Genomic DNA, 19,257 nt, shown 5'->3' on the forward strand with positions numbered 1-19,257 from the left:
TAAGGGAGAGGAGAAAATTCCTCATTACTAAGGAACGACAAGTGAAAATGCAAAATGATTGATATAAATAGAAAGACATATTTTTCACAATTACTAAAGCAGTCATTGAACCACTCAAACATCATCAATCATTGGGTGAAAAACAGAAAATAGGATATTCACAACTTAAGTAATAAAACTTATCACCAGCGATAGGTCAGATGTAATTATGCAATAACAAGGAGATATTTATGTTAATATATCGTATCAATAAAATATTATACATATATTGACGTATGTTAATATCAGTAAGTTTTATGCAGGTGTAGCTAAATACTATCAGTCAGTTTATGCTTTATATAAAACTGTTAGATGAACTCAAACAATGTATTTATACATGAATATATTGTTTCCATATCTATATAACACCCCAAAACAGTAATTAAACATTAAGTCATGCAAACCTTTCATGAACACTGAAGAAATTGTAACAAGTTGTTGATATCTGGGAAACTCATTGGTATGATAAATTTATATAATCACGTTTGTGTTTTATTATTTTGCAACTAAACCACTGAATCTACTACTTTTCAACTCATAAAGACCTGTTAAAATAGTGGCTTCTTGCCTTATCATTGTATTGCCCTCTTTTCATTTTTCATAAGCATCATTTAAAAGCCTACCTCCGCCTTTCCTGCAGTCTCATCTTAACTTACATCATGCCCACTTTTTAACTGTCAAAGCAGCAACACTTTCTGCTTCATACTTGGTCTTTTTAACCTGTCTTGTTTCTGTGTGTGTGTGTGTGTGCGCACGCACATGCAAAATAATATAGTATCATGTTTGAGGAAAGCACAGAAAAGCCTTAAACTGAGTTACATTTTCCAAAGTGCCTTTCCCAGAGCCTTGCTCTTAGGAAGTTCTGAACATTTGTGGAATGACGCTGACATCTTTGTCATTATTATTAATTATTTTTAATAGTAGTAGTGGTATTGTAAAGCAAGCACATTCTTTTTTGGTTCTGATGAGCATATATACTTCAGAAACACACACACACTGTCTCTTTCTCAGAAACACACTCACAAACTTATCAATGTATTTTATTAGAAGCACTTGCAATCTTATCTGGAACTCAGAAATGCTTCCCAGAATTACTTTTAGGTTTTATGAGTTTATTTTTGCTTATTTTCAAGCCTCTTCTATTTCCTGTAGTTTCTGACCTACCATATTCCTCATCACTCAAATAATCACTCAAATAATCTCACCCCCACTCCACCATGGGCACAGCTGGCAGGGGCCCCTCAGTTCCTGATAAATGCCTGGCAGTCTTACTGGCATCTATTAAATAAATTCCCCTTTATTCATCTCATCTGATTACAGTGGAGCACATATCCCTATTTGGTCTAAATTTCTCCCAGCTTTTCTCTGAATCATATCCCCTCTTGGAGGCCCTATTTAATCTATTAATGTTATGCTTTCCTCCAATCTTTATATTATCTCACCTCACTTTCATTCCAGCTGTTATAAACATCTTTTCAAAACCCTCTTTAAACCTAAAATTAAAAGCATTTTTGATCTCATATCCCCCTCCACTCATAGTGCTATTGTTGTTTGCTAAGCAAATTTTTGAAATGACTTCATATGTCCCTGTGTATGTATACATGTGTCTTAAGAATTTGAAATAGAAATGGCAGTGCAGTTCTTCATCATCTTCTTTGATCCTCTCTGACCATCTTGTGGATTAAGTCATCTTGTAAAACTCCAGTTTGTCTTCTCTCTTAAAACTTCCCACACAGCTCAAAAGCCTTAATCCTTGTTGTGGCCTGTAGGATCTTTCTAGGTGCTTATGCCTCTTCTTCCTTTTGTCCAGATTACTTTCCCTTGCATTTTCAAAAGGAAGACAAATTCCCTTGCAATTTCTCATCCTCTTCTCTGGTTAGTTGCTAATAATTTTTCAAGTAGATAGGATATCTCTTTTTGGATATCTTCCCTGAAATTCCGAAGTGTGTTACATTTCCCCTATGTGCTCTCATGCCAGTGATTAGATCATATAATAATTGTCTATTTATTTGTCTGTATTTCCCTCTATCATAAGGTTTATGAAATCAAGCACCCTGTGTATTTTTTTTAACCACATGCTTTCAAAATCTTGTAGGAGGCCTGTCAGATGGAAGCTATTCACTAACCATTGATTAAATGAAATCTTAGCTATTGGCCTTCTTGCATAGGCTATTAAGTGTAGTATATTTCTATGTCTGTGTATGTGTGTATGTGTGTCCTCAAACTATTCCTTGTGCTATGAAGGTTAAGAATATTGACAAAAGTATCCTCAGACATCAGCTTTTCATGAATATTTTGATTGCATTATTGCTTCTTTCAATTTTGGTATTAAAAATTGTAAATGTCATGGGTATTTAAAGGCATATTTATTCAGCACATTGTTGTAAATGATAGAAAGCCCCTGTCCTGTTTGTGCTAGATTTTGGTCTTTATTTTTATTAAAAGCTTCAGTGAATTGCTTTGGCTTTAAAAAATGTTTTTATACAGAATTCATGTAGGGTATTAACTGATTAATCCTTCTGCTAGAAGATTATGAAACTCTCAAATCTGAACAGAATTCAACAAATCCAGATTAATAGCATTTAAGCATTGGAAAGGTGGTTTCTCTTGGGAGCTTGGGCAATTATTTTAAACTCTGTACCCAAGTAACTCAAGCCATTGAGAAATGTCCTGCCTTTTCAATTCTTTCAGCCCAAAGAGATGACTGACAACTTTGCCTGCTTTTCATTACCCTTCATCGGATCAGCCTGTATTAACAGACTAAAAGGAAATTGGAATTTAGTCTATGGCTAAGCATTGTGAAATATATTTAGTAACTGTCTTAGTCCATTTGGATGGCTGCAACAAAGTAACATCAAGTGGGTTGCTTATGAACAACAGAAATGTGTTTCTTATGGTGCTGGAGGCTGGGATGTCCAAGACTGGTGTCTAGTGAGGGCCTGCTTCCCGGTTCATAGATGGCACCTTCGCTGTTTCCTCGCCATGGTGGAAGGGATGAGGGGTCTCTCTCAGGCCTCGCCTATAAGGGCAGCAAGCCTAATCATGAAGGCTCTGCCCTCTTTACCTAATAAACTCCCCAGGGCCTCTCCTCCCCACAGCATCACCGTGGGGATTAGGATTTCCACACATCAATCTTGGGAGAACACCAAAATTCTACCATAGCAGTTTCTCCCTCTCCCTTCAGAGGGAGCCTGTGGGAGTGCTCTTCATCAGCCCTTGGCATTTGGAGATGAACAGCAACATCTGCTATACTGCTGTTTATTGTTGGCTTCTCCTGACCCCTCTTCCATATCCTCTCCCCTTAGGAATGTTTTCTTTTATGTAAAACACTAGTTTTGCCATTAAACTAACTGAAACATTAAGCTAACTCATTTCTGAGTAAGACACTCGAGAGAGAACTCCACAGATCACTTCCAGTTCTATCTGCTACAAGACTGTTTCATTGACTTTTGTTGTGTGTGTGCGCGCGCACGTATGTAATCTGCATGTAAATATGTGTGCATGTGTGGGTGTCTACGTGTGTCTATGTGTGTTTGTGTATGCGTATGCATATGCATGTAAATGCATGTTTGTGTGTGTGTCTCAGTGTACATGTGTGTCTGTGTCTGCAAATGTGTGTGTGCGTGTGTGTGTGTGTGTTAATCTCAATTACGTCCCCTTATTTAGAGTTTATGGCACTATTTCTGTCTTGTCAGGCTAGTGCTTAGCATTCCATTGACACCAAATGAAGTTAAACTGTAATTACTGCTACTTTTATTTCAAAATGATATTTACTATTGACTTTTGTCAATATTTTGTTACTTAAATTGCTCCCTCCTTCTGAACTCTGGACCTGACAGCATAAAGATCTGGACCATGTAAAGATCTGGCAATTTTTAAAGTGCACAGTTTATCCTGGGCTTTAAACATAATTGTAGCACACTTAATAAGTATAATAACTTAACAGCATGAGTGTTGTTTTCATAAACATGTCTGCGTAATGATAGACTCACTTCTAAAAAGAAATCATCTAATCAATGTGAATTCCAGTTATTTGTCACATATCCTGATGTGGGACTGACATCTTGATGTGGGATTTTCTAAAAACATTTCTTGGCAGAAGCTTGTCTTGGGAGATTGTAAACAATGGAATGGGTATGTTTGTTTTTCTGTTTAAATTTCAGTTATTAGGGTCCACTTTCCTCTTCTCTAGGCAGAGGCCTATTCCCAATGTTCTTTGTATTTTCAGCTTCAGATATACTGAAAATTTGGTGACAACAGTTTGATATTTAATTGGACTTTATATTAGATTAAGAGAACAGGAAGTTAATGCACAATGACATTCTTATTTCAGCATCTTCAGTCTAGGACAGAGATGTTCAGTGAAGATTTTTGCCCTGCGAAATTAATGAGGGAAAATAATCTATAAAATATTGTGTTGACATCATCTATAAAGTTCTGTAGCTAAAACACTGTGGATATTTTGTATTTGTCAATAAAATGTTTGCAATTTGCACTAATTGTGAAGAAAGCCAGTCCTAATTATGAACAATGTAAACTACAGAATGTATTTAAAGATCTAGAATATTATTACATAATATTAATCAGGGCACTTCAAATTAGTCTAGGCAGTTGAAATGCTTGGAGGATCTGTTTCCAAGAAAAACAATAAAGACAAAACCTCTATTTTAAAATTTCAGATCACACTTTTCAAAGTAAATGCTCCTTAAATGTAATCCAGATTAACTTTTATTTAAAATTATTTCTCTCTCCCTGTAGCATCTTTACATATTGTAATTGGTTATTGAATACTAATAAACAGAAGAAGTTAGACCTTTGTTCATTCAATTGAGTTCCATGTTCTTCATATCTAAAACTTTTTGAACCCAATAATGGGGGGAAAGATTGTACATACATAGACAACTGGAAGTCAGTTCACTAATTTTCTTGTATGGCATGTTTGATTTCTATCCATAATTGAAGGAGCTTTAGTTTTCTTAGAATATAAAATAATGGAAATCAGATACGGATAAATTTGTATTTTCATTTACATAAGAATATATTGAATTCTTTTTGTATTTATGTGATAGAACTATATAAAATAAAATTTCTAATAAAATTATTCTATTGTCTTAAAATTTTTAAGGTATAGTTGATACCTTAAAATTTATAGTTGATAAATAAAAATTATATATATGGTGTATGACACGATGCTTTATACATTGTGAAATAGTTAAATCAAGCTTACTAAACTAGCATCTGACATACTTATCATTTTTTGTTGAGAACATCTAAGATCCACAGTCTTAGCATTTTGTAAGGATACATTATTGTTAACTATAGTTACCATGCTGTACAGTAGATTTTGTGAACCTGTTCATCCTGTCTAGCTGAAATTTTGAACCCTTTGACAAACATTATTCTATTCCTCCACCCCTCCCTCCAGCCCTTTGCCACCACCATCCTACGTTAAGCATTTATGAGTTTGATTTTTGTAGGTTCCACATATGAGTGAGATAATGCGGCATTTGTCCCTCTGTGCCTGCCTTACTTCACTTAGCATAATGTTTTCCAGATTCATTCATGATGTCACAAATGTCAGGATTTCTTTCCTTTTTTAAGGATCAATAATATTCCACTGTACATCTACACTGCATTTTCATTATCCGTTCTTTCATCGATGACCACAAAGATTGATTTTATATCCTGGCTACTGTCAATAATGCTGCAGTGCACATGGGACTGCAGAGTTCTCCCCAAGATAGTGTTTTTATTTCCTCTGAACATATATCTAGAATTGGGATTGCTGGATCTTATGGCAGTTCTAGTTTTAATTTTTTGAGGAGCATTCAAACTGTTAAATGTAAACTTACTATAAAATTTTACATATTTTTTGTCTTTGAAAAATTTTTCAAAAACGAAAGCTGCATGAGATCATAAGGGAGAATCTCTAACTTATTCAGTGATCAGTTAACGATGTGTGTGATGTAATCTGAAAAATCTCAAAGACTCAAGGGAAAAAAAAAGAAGGAAAAGTGAGAGGGAGGGAGGGAGGGAGGAAAGGAAGGAAGGAAAAAAGAAAGGAAAGAAGGAAAGAAGGCCACTTCTTCTGTGTCTGTAATGAAATATTCTTTCCTGGTGAATAATCCAAGTTACTTTTATATTGATACTGGGAGAAATAGTAACTTTCTTTCATTTTTTTTTCACTTTTTTTTTTTCTTAAATAGGAAGGAGGAAAGACCGTAAAGGCATTCAGCACTGAGGAAGTAATAAATAAGTAGCAATGTCAAAGAGATCTGAATGACTCATTTTAACTGTAGTAAAATTTTTGGTAAGGATCAATTCTGTCTGCATAATATGATACAGGCAAAATGTTAGCCACTGCCTTATTTAATAATGTTATAAAGAGGAGGATAAGATTAAGAAATGACTGAATGAGTTATGAAAACACACCATATTCTATTACAGCTGCCTAAAGAGAAGAGGTCATGTGGCAAACACAGTAATTCCTGGAGTTTCTGACAATTCGTATATAAGATCATAGACCATTTTTAAATGATAAAGATGAATGGAATAAAAAACAAGTGCTTACTGTAACACATATAAAAAATTTGACAGTGAACGAAACAAGAATTTATTTTGAATCAGGAATATGAGGTGATTCATTTTGAATTATTTTGAATCAGGAATATAGTCCTATACTATAGGAAGTATAATATATGAAAATATGAGTGACTTTATCTGATTCATTTCATTGTTATCCAAGGAAATACAACTTGCTTTCCTCATCTATATTTGACTAATTTATATTTGGCTTATAATGTTGCAAAAAATAATAATTTAGCACGTTTTCTATAAAATCATCTAGATATTATCGAATTACAATTTCTCATCTCTTGTGTAATGAAAAAATAGGTGCTTTTTAGGAAACCTATCCTTTTGTGTGCCACCAGATAGTCACTTACTGTTACCATAATTACCTGAGTTTGTGTAAATATGTAGTTGCCTATATCATTTATTACTATGAAGTATGCATTAGCTGTTAGTCTTGCTATTTACAATTATTATTATTGTTGTGACATCTGTATTAGAAGTGACAGACAACACAGTTTCCAAAGGGACTTGAAGGGGTTATGATGGCTCCTGAATTGTATTGTAAATAATAGCATGGAGAGGCAGCTTGCAGTGTTGAAAAAAGCACTATGCCATGCAATAGGCAATTATTTAATTTTGAAGTTATGTTATTATATTTTCAAATGAAATGTGAATTCCACTGTTTCTTCCTGTGTTTCTCATTATTAATTCATCATTTATCCTCCTTAGGTGATTATCATGGTTCATGTATCATTCTTTGGCTTATATAATATACATAGCTGACATTATATATGGTGACAATTTGATATTTCTCATTATAATGGAATTATTTTCCTTGTATACTGTAAAGGAGGGTCCTGTATTTCAGGAAACAAATATTGAATACTTATTTAACAAATAGAAACATGTCACTGAGCAGATTTTGCCATTAAATTCTGCCACACTTAGAATTTGAAACACTTGGAAGTAGCCCAGTTACCTTAATTTGATCATTACACGTTATATGCTTGTATCAAAATGTCGTATGTGCCCCATAAATATGTGTAACTATTATGTACCCATATAAATTAAAAATAAAATTCAGTTTAGCTCAACGCAATAAGACACACTATAAATTCAACTACCTATTATACACCAGGTCCTCTGTGAGGTAATTAGCAGTGTCTGTACCCTTGAGGAGCGTATGGCTTGGTATACAGATTTCCCACATAATCTGTCAGTTTATCTGTGCTCTATTTTCTGAGATATGAGAAGCAGGGATGTGGCTAGATAAAGAAATAGAAGTTGAAAGATCTTAAAAATATTTCATATCTCATATGATATACAATCTTATATGATATACAGTCTCATAAGATATATACAATGTAGGGCAATTTTAGGTTGCAAACTTAGATTAGGTGTGGTAATAGTCATAGATTTGAAAAATTTATTGCGGCTGTATGGAAGATGGACTAGAGCAGAAAGAATTTAGAATATAAAGACAAACTTGAATACTACCAGAGAGATACAGCTCTGGATAAAAATGGAGATTTTTAAAAATAAAAGCAAAGGAGGAAATTGTGACACACTTCAGAGTAAGCTGCACCCGGATTTTATGACTACTTGGATATTTGGGACAAAGGAGGTGTGCGAGGAATTACATTTTGAAAAGGATATCCTCTCTATCTGATATGCTAGGTCAGGGGAGAGGATGAAGATGGTGCTACTGAAGGAACCGCGGGTTTGCTTAGGAAGTGAATGACTTTGATATTGCTGATAGTGACTTCAGAGTAACATAAAGAGGAAGAATGACATGGAATGGCAAACAGCAACTGTGGGGTAAGCGCCCAAGGAGTCAGAACTAGAAATACAGATTTTTAAATATTTAGTGTGTGCTGAGTACTGATAACTTCTTAAAATAAGGAGATTTTACCTTATTTATTACTAGTAATTATTAGATTTATACAAGTTTAAATGCTTTTTATTCTCACCCTTCACTTCAATAATACACTATATCAAATGCATATCATTTTAACTGTGTGTGTTTGCGCTGCAGGATAGGGAAAGGTAATTAAAAAATTCATAGAGATGATAATTATGTTTCGTGTGTGTGTGTGTGTGTGTGTGTGTGTGTGTGTGTGTGTGTGTGTGTGTGTGTGTGGTTTTTATTTGAAAACTCGTATAATCTTTAACCTTCCCTGGGGGTGAAAGGCGGCCGCCACCAAAGTGGCGCAGCAGACAGCCCAGGGGAGACTGACGTCATCTACTTGCTCACCATCCGCCGGAAGTCACAAACATCATGGTTCCCTGCGTGCTCATCTGGGGCCTGGTGCTGCTCGCCTACTTCCTGCCGGCACAGGCTGCCTTCGCCAGAGTCTGGGTGCTGCTGCCCCCGTGATCCCCTGCGTGGGGATGCCATGAACTCGTGGCCGAAAATACAAGAGGGCAGGACACTAGAGGCCAGGACGCCATCAGCGAGGTTGGACAGGAGCCAGAGGCGGGTGGAGCGCGGCAAAGGCGCCTCCACTGTATCCCGTGCCACTGGCTACTGCAGCTGCGCCTTTAAGGACTGTTGGTGCGGACCCTTCCCCAGGAAGGCATCAGAGTCTGGGCCGCTCGCTCGGGTGCTCTTCAGCGTGGGCTCCAACCTTATCTCATCAGGGCCTACTTGAACCAAGTGCCCGATCTTCCTTACCCGCTGGGTATCCAGCCTTAGCGCGCACCAACTACAACTTCAACTTTCCACCCATCTCCACGGGGAAATTGATTTTGAAAAAACAGGCCACTGCCACCACAGCATTATGATCTTTTCCCTCTGCTGACCAATCTGTATTTTGTGAATTTCACAAGAGGAATGGTGTGTACCCATTCTTTGGCGTGTGCCAGTCTGGCCCCAGTCCAGGGGTCAGCAAGCAGGAAAACGGTTTAAGCAGGCTCTGAGGTGTTAGTCTTCCAGAAAGCAATGACTGCTCTTTGTTCACCCTTGCTGACCTCCCCGCTTTTCTCAGGCCCTGCCCCACGTAACTCTGGAAGCTAGGAGCTTCTGAGCTATCTTTGTTCATCTCATAGCCAAACAAGAGACCCTTTGCAGGACTTGGATATAGGGATGCTGGAGCCAGGAAACTCTCTCCTTTTCTGGCCTGGCCCTGCTGGAGTGGGTGAGAACCAAACACCTTCAGTGCCGGTGGCCCTCAGGCCCACCTGTTCAGAGCTGAGGATGCCCTGGCCCTCCCTCTGTCATTTATTCTAGGACTTATTGGTCCAGCACTGCCCATCTCACCCCCATGAGACTCACTCATTGCGGATCCCACCCCACCCAGCCCCTTTCTTCCCCACCTTGGAGACTCCCTCTGCCTAGTATCCAAGACTGTGAGAGAAGGCAATAACATGGGGCCTGAATGGTGTGTGTGGGTGGGGAGGAGGGGGAAATATGTATATAACCGTCTTCAGAAAGTTGTGTGGAAAAGATGCTGGTAAACGAGCAGAGAACAAAGCATAAGAAATTTTCATTAAACATGTGGTTGTTGACTTTGAGTTAGGTGCTGGAGATAAAGCAGTCAGGTCCTGTTAAAGTTTTTGTTTTAGAGGAGGGGGCTCAGAGTAAATACTTAACAGTAAACAAAAAATAGATGAAGATAAATGCTGTAGAAGGATTTTTTAAAGTGTGATGCAGCCGGGCGCGATGACTTGTGCCTGTAATCCCAGCACTTTGGGAGGCCGAGGCGGGTGGATCACCTGAGGTCGGGAGTTGGGGACCAGCCTGACCAATATAGAGAAACCCCGACTTTACTACAAATACAAAATTAGCCGGGTGTGGTGGTGCATGCCTGTAATTCCAGCTACTGGGGAGGCTGAGGTGGGAGAATCGCTTGAACCTGGGAGGCAGAGGTTGCGGTGAGCTGGGATCGCACCATTGCACTCTAGCCTGGGCAACAAAAGCAAAACTCCATCTCAAAAAAAAAAAAAAAGAAAAAAAAAGTGTGATTTCGGAGATGAAGGGCGACTCTTGTCTGAGGAGGCCGCCTGCTGGCTCCAGACGGTGAGCCACCGGTGGATCAGGGAAGTGATTTCGGAAGTTAGGGAGACATTTGGTGCACTTGAGGAACAAAAATGAAGTGAATATGGTGGGTAGAATTGAATAACATGTTTGGAAAGGTCAGTGGGAGAGTTGACTGAGTAGGGCTTTGTAAGCCGTGGCACGCTGCTTGGATTTTATCTGCAGTTCTCTGAGAAGACCCTGGACAGTATTAAGCAGGGATTTGTCCATCTCTGATTTATGAGGTTTTTTTTTTTTTTTTTCCTTTAGAGAACAATCTGGCTGCTGTGTTACAAGTAGGTGGGGGGTGGGGGTTGCAGGGAGAAGAGAGAAGAGGATCAGGGAGACCATTTAAGATGCTCTGGTGATATTACAGCTGAAAGAGATGTCTAATCAATAAATATCGAATGAGCGAGTGAGTGAATTGCCATTTGCTTCAGGAAAACTGTCGCTTGCTCTGTTCAAATAGAGAATTGTTCTTGGCTGAGCCTGAAATATAGAGAAACTTTCAAATCACCTGATACAGTTTGCCTCTGCTCTCAGTAATGAATTCTGTTTTGCCCTATTTTTTATTTCAAGTTTCAAGCAATCTGGTTTCTTATCCCCTAGCACAGTTACTTACTTTACAGTATTGGTTATGGAGTAATTATAAGTAGTATTATTACTGTTCTAGTTTACATTTATCTCCTCAGCAGGGACTGTAATCAGTGCTTTACATGCGTTATCTCAGATGATTTTCCCAAGCAACCCTTTAGTTAGGTAATATAAATATTCCCATTTTACTTATGAGAAAACTGAGACATAACCTCACCTAGGAAATAGTTCTTCCAGTTCTTATTTAGGAAAAGCCAGAAAACTGCTTAAAATACCTGTTTCACTTGAGATTAAAGAGGTATAATAAAAACAGGTGGGCCTACCAACGTATTTCAGGCCAGATTCTGAGTGTGAGCGCTGGGCCAGGTAAGGTTACTGCGCACACAATGAGGTTCCCTTCTTCCTTGCACTGTACCAGTCTCCCGAGTGTCTTTATAAGGAGAATTTCCCCAGGGACCTGCAGACCTTGAAAGAAAAGGCGGCGCATCATATTGTTGGCTTAGGGTCTCAGATTTCTGTGCTAAGTCAACTACCTGGGCTCTCCTAGATTGCATGTGCCTTGGAGTTGTTATCTGTTCATTGTTGCAATAGTTAGAAGGTGGCTTCGTCCTCCTCCCAGGTCTCTGGGCTGCTCATCCCTAGTGCTCACTGACACCTACAAGAAAGGAAGTTCTCCAACTATTTCTAGATCTTTTTCTTTGCCTTTCTTCCCAATCCCTCATCAGGAGAATTGAAAACACACACACATACACGCAAGCACACACAGACATGCATACATACTTATAAACATATATACATACGCATAGACACACACACACGTAGGATCTCATTATTTCTTTAAAGAAACATTTATTCTTCTTTTCATTTGTCCTCAGTCACAAAGTCTGGTCTAGAGGCAGGTAAGTTATTCAATTCAAAAACTTCTTTATAAGAAACAAAGAATTTCAAACATAGGTCATTCATATCATGTTGTTGTATGTTCTGATTTTATCCGTGGTGAAAAATCTCATACTATTTGAAACCTCTTCAAAGACAGTTGCTGGCATTTGCTTCCCTTGTTTCACAGCAGTGCTAGTATGTAAGTTAGAGAGAAAAACATATTTTATGTTTAGCTCATATGGTAAAATAAAAATGTTACAAGTATCAACTTGGGAAAAAAATGAATATTTTTTATTTTATGAAACTAATATAACCCTGCTTTCCAAAGATGAGAGAGAAGTTGATACTTGCTGTTTCATTATAAATAGGCTGGCCAAGTAAAATGTAGGAATACTGTTAAATTTGAATTTCAGGTAAACAATGAATACTTTTTGAAAATATAGAAAAATACAAATAAAATTTATTTGTACTTTTATTTGTTAAATATGGCAACCCTGATTTTTAAACAATTTTAAGTGAATATTTAAATATTAAAAAGATGTTAAAAGGCCCCATCAATTTATAAAATCACAATGGTGACATCATGTTCCCTTGTATTCCCCCAGTAGTTAGAGTGGTCCCTGTTAACTCAGACTCACCTGATTTCTTGCAGCCATTGAAGATCCCTACATATCAGCTGTATTTTCTATCTGGAGTCTGTCTTGCACCCAGCACTGTCAGTCTATGCCCTGGGGACAACTAGACCCTCACCATAGTGGCTTGCTGGCAGACCAATCCCATGTCCTTGCTAGGTCATATGCAGGGATTTTTGAATCCCTTCCATGTTACAATATTGCTGAGGGAAAGAGACTCAAGACCACTATTTCATGTTCTTTCCCAACCAAATAATCTATGTAATGATTTTAAGTGGCTTTGACCACATGTCTTGCTATGGAATCCACTGGAGGGAAACTGTCTCCTACGATTACAAATAGAAGCAGGATACGTTCCTTCTGTGCTGTCCCTCTTGCTTTTAGCTTCCTATCCACCCTATCTGGGTTTTTCTTTCACAGCCCTACTGGAGGTGCACACGTTTCCCCCATGCACACAGGCTTTTAAGACTCAGTGAAAATTCAAGAAAGTCAGCTTTCAGACACCATCACACCTTTCTTTCCTTCTGTTGAAGCCAAAAATCATGGAAAGAAGCTTTATTAAAGTAGAATTTTTAGGAAATGAAAATACATTGCAAAATATTTTTAAATCCCTCATAGTTTAATATAGATTTTATTCTATGTGTGTCCTTGGTGAAGAGGGCTTCATTCCTTCTTTCCTCCATCTCCCCTTCTCTCACACTCTGCTTTTTGCTCTTTCTTCTTTCCTCTCCTTTCTTCTCCCTTTTTCTCCATCCCCCTCTTCCATTCTTCCTTTCTCTCTTTCATTTTCCTTTTTTGCTTTCCTTCTTGAAATCATGTGTGAACAATTATAAAAGCATCATGCCCCCTTAAATATTGGAGAAGCAGAAAAGCTTTGAAAGATTGAATGACCCTGATGCTGAATTTTTCAGTTACAAGGCAACTCTCGCCTGCTTTATTCTAATATCAATAAGAATTGTTCATTTGAGACTCATCAGAAAATGTGCTTAGATCTTTAAAATAAAAATTTTATCTGTAAGCAATTTGCATTTGACTTTTGATATGGTTTGTACATGGCTTAATGTATTCCAAAGGACCATTCACTGGAAAATGTGTTGAAACTTCTTATAATGCCATTTTTCGATTTTGAACCAACTTACATACCACTCCCTGGGGAACCGCCAGTGCCTTCTTTGGCAAGAAAATCTTTGGCCATAGGAAAACTAAAATAGTTCAAAAGTTTTCCCAATGCCAAATTTAACAGTCAGTATATTCAGAGCTGGAATAATTCTTGTCAAAACAAAAATGAATTGAGTTTTGTAATTCTTGTTAACAAATGGAAATAGCCCCTTTAGAAGTCCTACAGCCTGTGATTTTAATTATCTGTAGCAAAAAATTGCAGTAAATTAAACAATGTAACAGAATGTAATGTTTTAACAACAATGTATCCATTGTAGATACTTAAAAATCATTCATTTTAAAAGTTTATGTTTTTATATCACAAAAAATATAAAACCTGAACCAAACAATTATTTCACTTCCGAGTTCCAGAAGGGTACATTTTGCATTGACTTTAACATATCAAGAAAAAAACTCACTAAATCACTCCTGAAGGGATGATGTAGCTAATAAATACCAGTTATATATTTTAGGAATTTAATCAACTTTAGCACAACAGAATAAGCATTTGTATAACATATTCCACCATACTGGAAAAAAGAAAATGTGGTTAAGTAGAGAAGAATATTGGAATCTTACTTTCACAGAGTAAAATTGGAAAAACAAAAGTGTTGATCTTATCAGGAATAAGTAGTTTCCAAGGGCATGCAGTAACACTGAACATTAGGATTGGATCCAGTGGAAATGCACTAATATTAATTACAAATTCCCACTTAGTATTTAGAAATGTTCCCATAATGAGACTGCAAAAAATCAAGTAATTTGACATTAGGAGTATGAAACAAAAAATCGGAAAGAAAAATATCACAGAATTGGCAAATAGTTTAACCTTTGCAGAGAGAAATTCAGCATTTTCTGTGCTGCCAACCATTGCTGAACATACTTTCCTATGTGAACCCTCATTTAGATGGCCCTGCCTTTACCTCGAATTGTGTTCCTGGAAATAAGAAAGCTCTATTTTTCCTGCCATCATCCCAAGCTATGTATCTTGAAAACTCATTGTTCCCTTTCTATCTTGTTCATACATATCTTGAAAAGTCATTGTTCACTTTAGATATATCAGCTCTTCTAGTAAATAGGCAATAACTATTCCTACTTGCTTTCACTAGAAAAAAAAATTTCATTCTATTAGACACAACTTTCCAGTTTTACTAAACACACGTTAAACAATATGAGCTACTTATCATAGCTATCTAACTTTTTCTATTATTTTTACTGTTTTAACTTTTATTTTTGATTTAAGGGTACATGTGTAAGTCTGTTTCCTGGGTGTACTGTGTGATGCTGAAGTTTGGAGTCTGATTGATTGCGTCACCCTGGCAGTAAGCATAGGACCCAATCAGTTTTCAACCCTTGCCGCTCTCCTTCCTACCCCTTCTCAACTCCAGTAGTCCCCAGTGTCTACTGTTGCCATCTTTATATCCATGAGGCCTAGGGGTGGTGGAGGTTCCACTTATTTACAAATGAGAACATGGGGTATTTGGTTTTCCGTTTCTGCGTTAATTCACTTGCTGCCCAACATTTTAAATGAAAGTCTTCACAGGCAGTTTTTTTGTGAGTTTATCATATATTATTTTTCCCTAGGATGTAAGAATGGGTTTTGTTTTCTGGATATACCAATATATGTGATTTTTTTCTACATGAAGAATATACATAAGAGTAAAACATTTTCTAGGTATTCTAAACCCTTTGTCTAGTATTGAATGTAAGTGCCTGAGAACTCAGGAATTTGGTTTTTGTTTTCTCAAGAGCGGAAGAGAAATCAGAGGGATTCTTGGAAGGCATGCATAATCGTCACTTCATCCGCCAGGGTTCCCGGAGGAAATAGAAGGTGTTCTCAGAAGGACGGAGTAGAGAAGCCTTACTCTGGACAAGGCAGTTAATAGACAGGTTAGGGCAACCAGAAAGAGGAGAAAGCGGGAGGTGACCTCTGCCACCTCCAGGCCTACAGGAGGATAGAAGGGATTGGTGACCGTCATTGGAGTTGACCTTGAGAAAGGGGCCACCCATCAGGAATCGGGCTTGAGGAGAAGAGGTAGCAGGGAGCAGGTAGCAGGGCCGACTACGGCCTGCAGAGAGGGAGTGAGGGAATAAGCAGCGCTCCCTCCTTGCTTCCTCCCATCTCTTGCTGGCACATTTCTTTGTCAGAACCCAATTGGAAGCATGGAACGTTCTCCAGCAATCCATGAAGACCGGCCTCCAGGACAGAGAACAATGAGAGTGAAGGAATCTAAAGGGACCAGTGGAACTTGTAGTTCCCATGGTTATGTACACAGTAAAAGATTACTTGGATTAGTCAGGTGATATATGCTTTACCCGACGTCTTAATTATGTGAGTGCTGTGCACAGCCCCATCACTGAGTTTATTTATAAAATAGGCTACCTGTAGCATAAAAATAGTATTATTTTTAAAGATAGATTTGGTATATGGATGACTGCGTATTGTTGTGTGCTTTATATGACAATCCCATGGTGACAGTGCTGTTCGAAATACATATTTGCAGTTTGCAATACACTTTAGAACAACATTTATCTTTTGGGGGAGCCTATCAGCCCACAAGTGGGGAAGCAAGTTTCCAGATCTGTTCTAAGCCCAAAGCATCAGTTCCACAGATTGCTGAGACAAGTTTGTCCCATTGGAAGCTACAGTGAGTAGTAGGGTGTAACCTGGGAGCAAGTGGTCCTTAACTTTCATCATGATCAAAAAGGGTATGTTTTGGATTTTTGATCAAATAAAGCTATGTCTCTAATTGTATTTCTTTGTTTGCCATAGCAATGGAAAGCTTAAAGCAAGAGGGAGTCTAACTATACCATTCATTTTTTCAATAGCTATGACTTGAGTTTCTAAAACCCCCCAAAATATGAAGTCCTAAAGATGCAAATAAACAGTATTTATTCCTCCATTTCTCTAAAACATTATTCATTTTATATTTAAATAGAAGCTAACGTATATTTAGTACAGGCTACTCTATACATGTTTTAAAATTCAAAGATGACCCAATTCTTGTGTTTGGTTAGGTATACTATGACTCTATAGAAATTTCAAAGAAAAATTTTTGAACATTGATAACTTTTAAAGTGTTTGCCTGCATGATCAATATTCATTTATCAGTTTAACAGCCAAGAAGATAACCTTACATATTAGCATGAATTTGACCTTAAAATCATGTTTTCATATCTGTCATCTTCCTTCTACATTTGGTTTATTTAAACCTAACTGTGAAAAGAACACTGCTGTAGTATTTGATCCTTTAGCTTTGATCTCATTTAGGCTGAATCTGTCATAACATTTTTCAGTGGTGAATGCAATTTTAAAAAGTATTATCATTAACAAATGGTAAGGAAAACGTATATTGTCTTTCTTTTAACCTACAGAAAATTACACTAATATTACCTTAAATTGAGCGTTCAAGTATGAATGTTCATCGCACTGATAAATTGATCTATACTTCCCAAAATACATGAATATGTGTGTGTTTATTCTATACTCCCATTAGCTCAGTGTGGTGAAAGAGAGACGAGGCTTTCCAAATCACGCTGTTTTGGGCACTAGACTTAACAATATTTCGTGCATAGTTTAAAAATCAGATTAGCAGTCTTATTTTAGCACAGGGCGTTTGCTTGTTAAATTATATCAGCCATCATTTATTCTAAGGAATTTTCTTGCATGTTGAACATAAATCCATGGGCTTCAATTTCTAATCTGACACCTATCTAATTTGGTTCCTCCTCCCCTCCCCTTCCTTCTCCTCCCTCCTCTCCTTTGTTTTATTTAAATCATTATTAGAAAGTAGTCACTTTAAACTTACTGTTTTATTTCCTAATCTAAAAAACATGGGAAAAAATAATTAACGTTCTAGTTTCCTAACTACAACCTCCTCAGTCAATTTCATCATTTTCTTTGAGAAACAAATTCAATATATGCCATTGTAAGATTAGCATTGTTTTCTGATTCTGATAATACACATTTATTTCATGATTTTTTATTGGAATAACTTTTAATTTACAGAAAATTCACGAAGATTGTACAGAGAGTTTACTATTTATCCAGTATCCTCTAAAGTTAACATCATCCATTGCCATGATACATTTATTAAAACTAAGAAACCAATGTTGGTACATTACTATTAACTAAACTCCACACTTTATTTGGATATCATGGGCTTTGCCACTGATTTTTTTTCCTCTGTACCAGGATCCAATTTATGATACAAAATTGCACTTAATAGTTCTTAAATTTAGTACAGGTTTTCAGTTACAGAAAAAGACTACCAGATTATAGTATAGATTTCAATTAAGATAAGACATAAATTAAGACCTTTTGGTATACATCTAATTTAGATATTTTGTCAGTTTCATTTTGCTAAACTGTTTTCTTGAGTGCTCAGCACACTGAAGAATGCTTGCGTTGGGTGGTAAGGAAGCATGTAACTAAAAGATAAATGCATGTTGCCTGTTCTCGGGAACTAGTGGTTATTATAAACTAAAATAGAATAAACCAGGAAATAGGGTACATGCCAGAGGGAAGAGAGGAGTGGAGATATTAAGTTCATAGTGAACAAGTTTAGTCCTGAAGGATTCCAGTGAAAAGTTAAAAATAGGAGAATAAAAATCAAGGAAGAGTTCTTAGGTGACCCAGAGAGGATACAGTAACATGAGCTGGTATAAAAGCTAGCAGCATATGATACATTTTACAGTATGGGCTAGAGTAAGGGAAGAATGTGATTCCCATACCTAGCCCTTGATATAAAAGGGATACTGAGTCAGTTAATATATGAGATGAAATGTAGAAGCATGTTTTGCAGGATTCTAGGATTACAGGAATACAACCTTTTCCTCAGCTTTTACTTTGCTGCAGATGTGTTTTCGGTAATATGGTCATCATAGTACACTTTTACAGGATTAATTATGAGCTCTTTGGATGGAACCAATTCATTAATAGAAGTTAATATTACGTAACTTAAAATATGCTTCTCCAGGTAATCATTAACTTTGGCAAATTTTCACACACAAAAAAGAAATACACCTTGTCACCTGTGGTCTCAGTTGGAATGGAATTATAATTTCTTCCCATGAGCAGAAAAAAGGTATTTAATACTCTTTTAAGTTGAGATATAAAAATAATTGAGTGAATTGCTTAAAATTTCATAAAGTGCTTTGAATGAAAGATGCCACTAATATGATTAAACATTTCTTTTGCATCTGTTTAGTCTCTTGTCAGTGTGTGGGAGGGACCTGATTTTAATTTAATTATCAGAAGCATTAATACATTTAGACACAAATCAAGAAGGAACAAGTCAATTTCCAAACTTATTAGTAAATTGGCACACTCAAAATTCATTTATTTCTCCAGCATCTAAACTAATG

At 36.9% G+C, this 19,257-nt stretch overlaps 1 protein-coding gene and 1 long non-coding RNA gene across 2 annotated transcripts in view; both read left to right on the plus strand.

Annotated features, from left to right (window-relative positions):
* The window catches only part of DOK6 (docking protein 6), a 435,864-nt gene that overhangs the window by 54,783 nt on the left and 361,824 nt on the right, over nt 1-19,257 (plus strand). The gene's annotated exons all lie outside the window — the stretch shown is intronic.
* Nucleotides 9,235-11,039, plus strand: LOC112611426. Its single transcript, XR_003116652.1, has 2 exons — nt 9,235-9,448; nt 10,898-11,039. It is a non-coding gene; the product is annotated as an uncharacterized LOC112611426 (long non-coding RNA).

Source organism: Theropithecus gelada, chromosome 18, assembly GCF_003255815.1.
Source record: "Theropithecus gelada isolate Dixy chromosome 18, Tgel_1.0, whole genome shotgun sequence".
Lineage (NCBI taxonomy): Eukaryota > Metazoa > Chordata > Mammalia > Primates > Cercopithecidae > Theropithecus > Theropithecus gelada.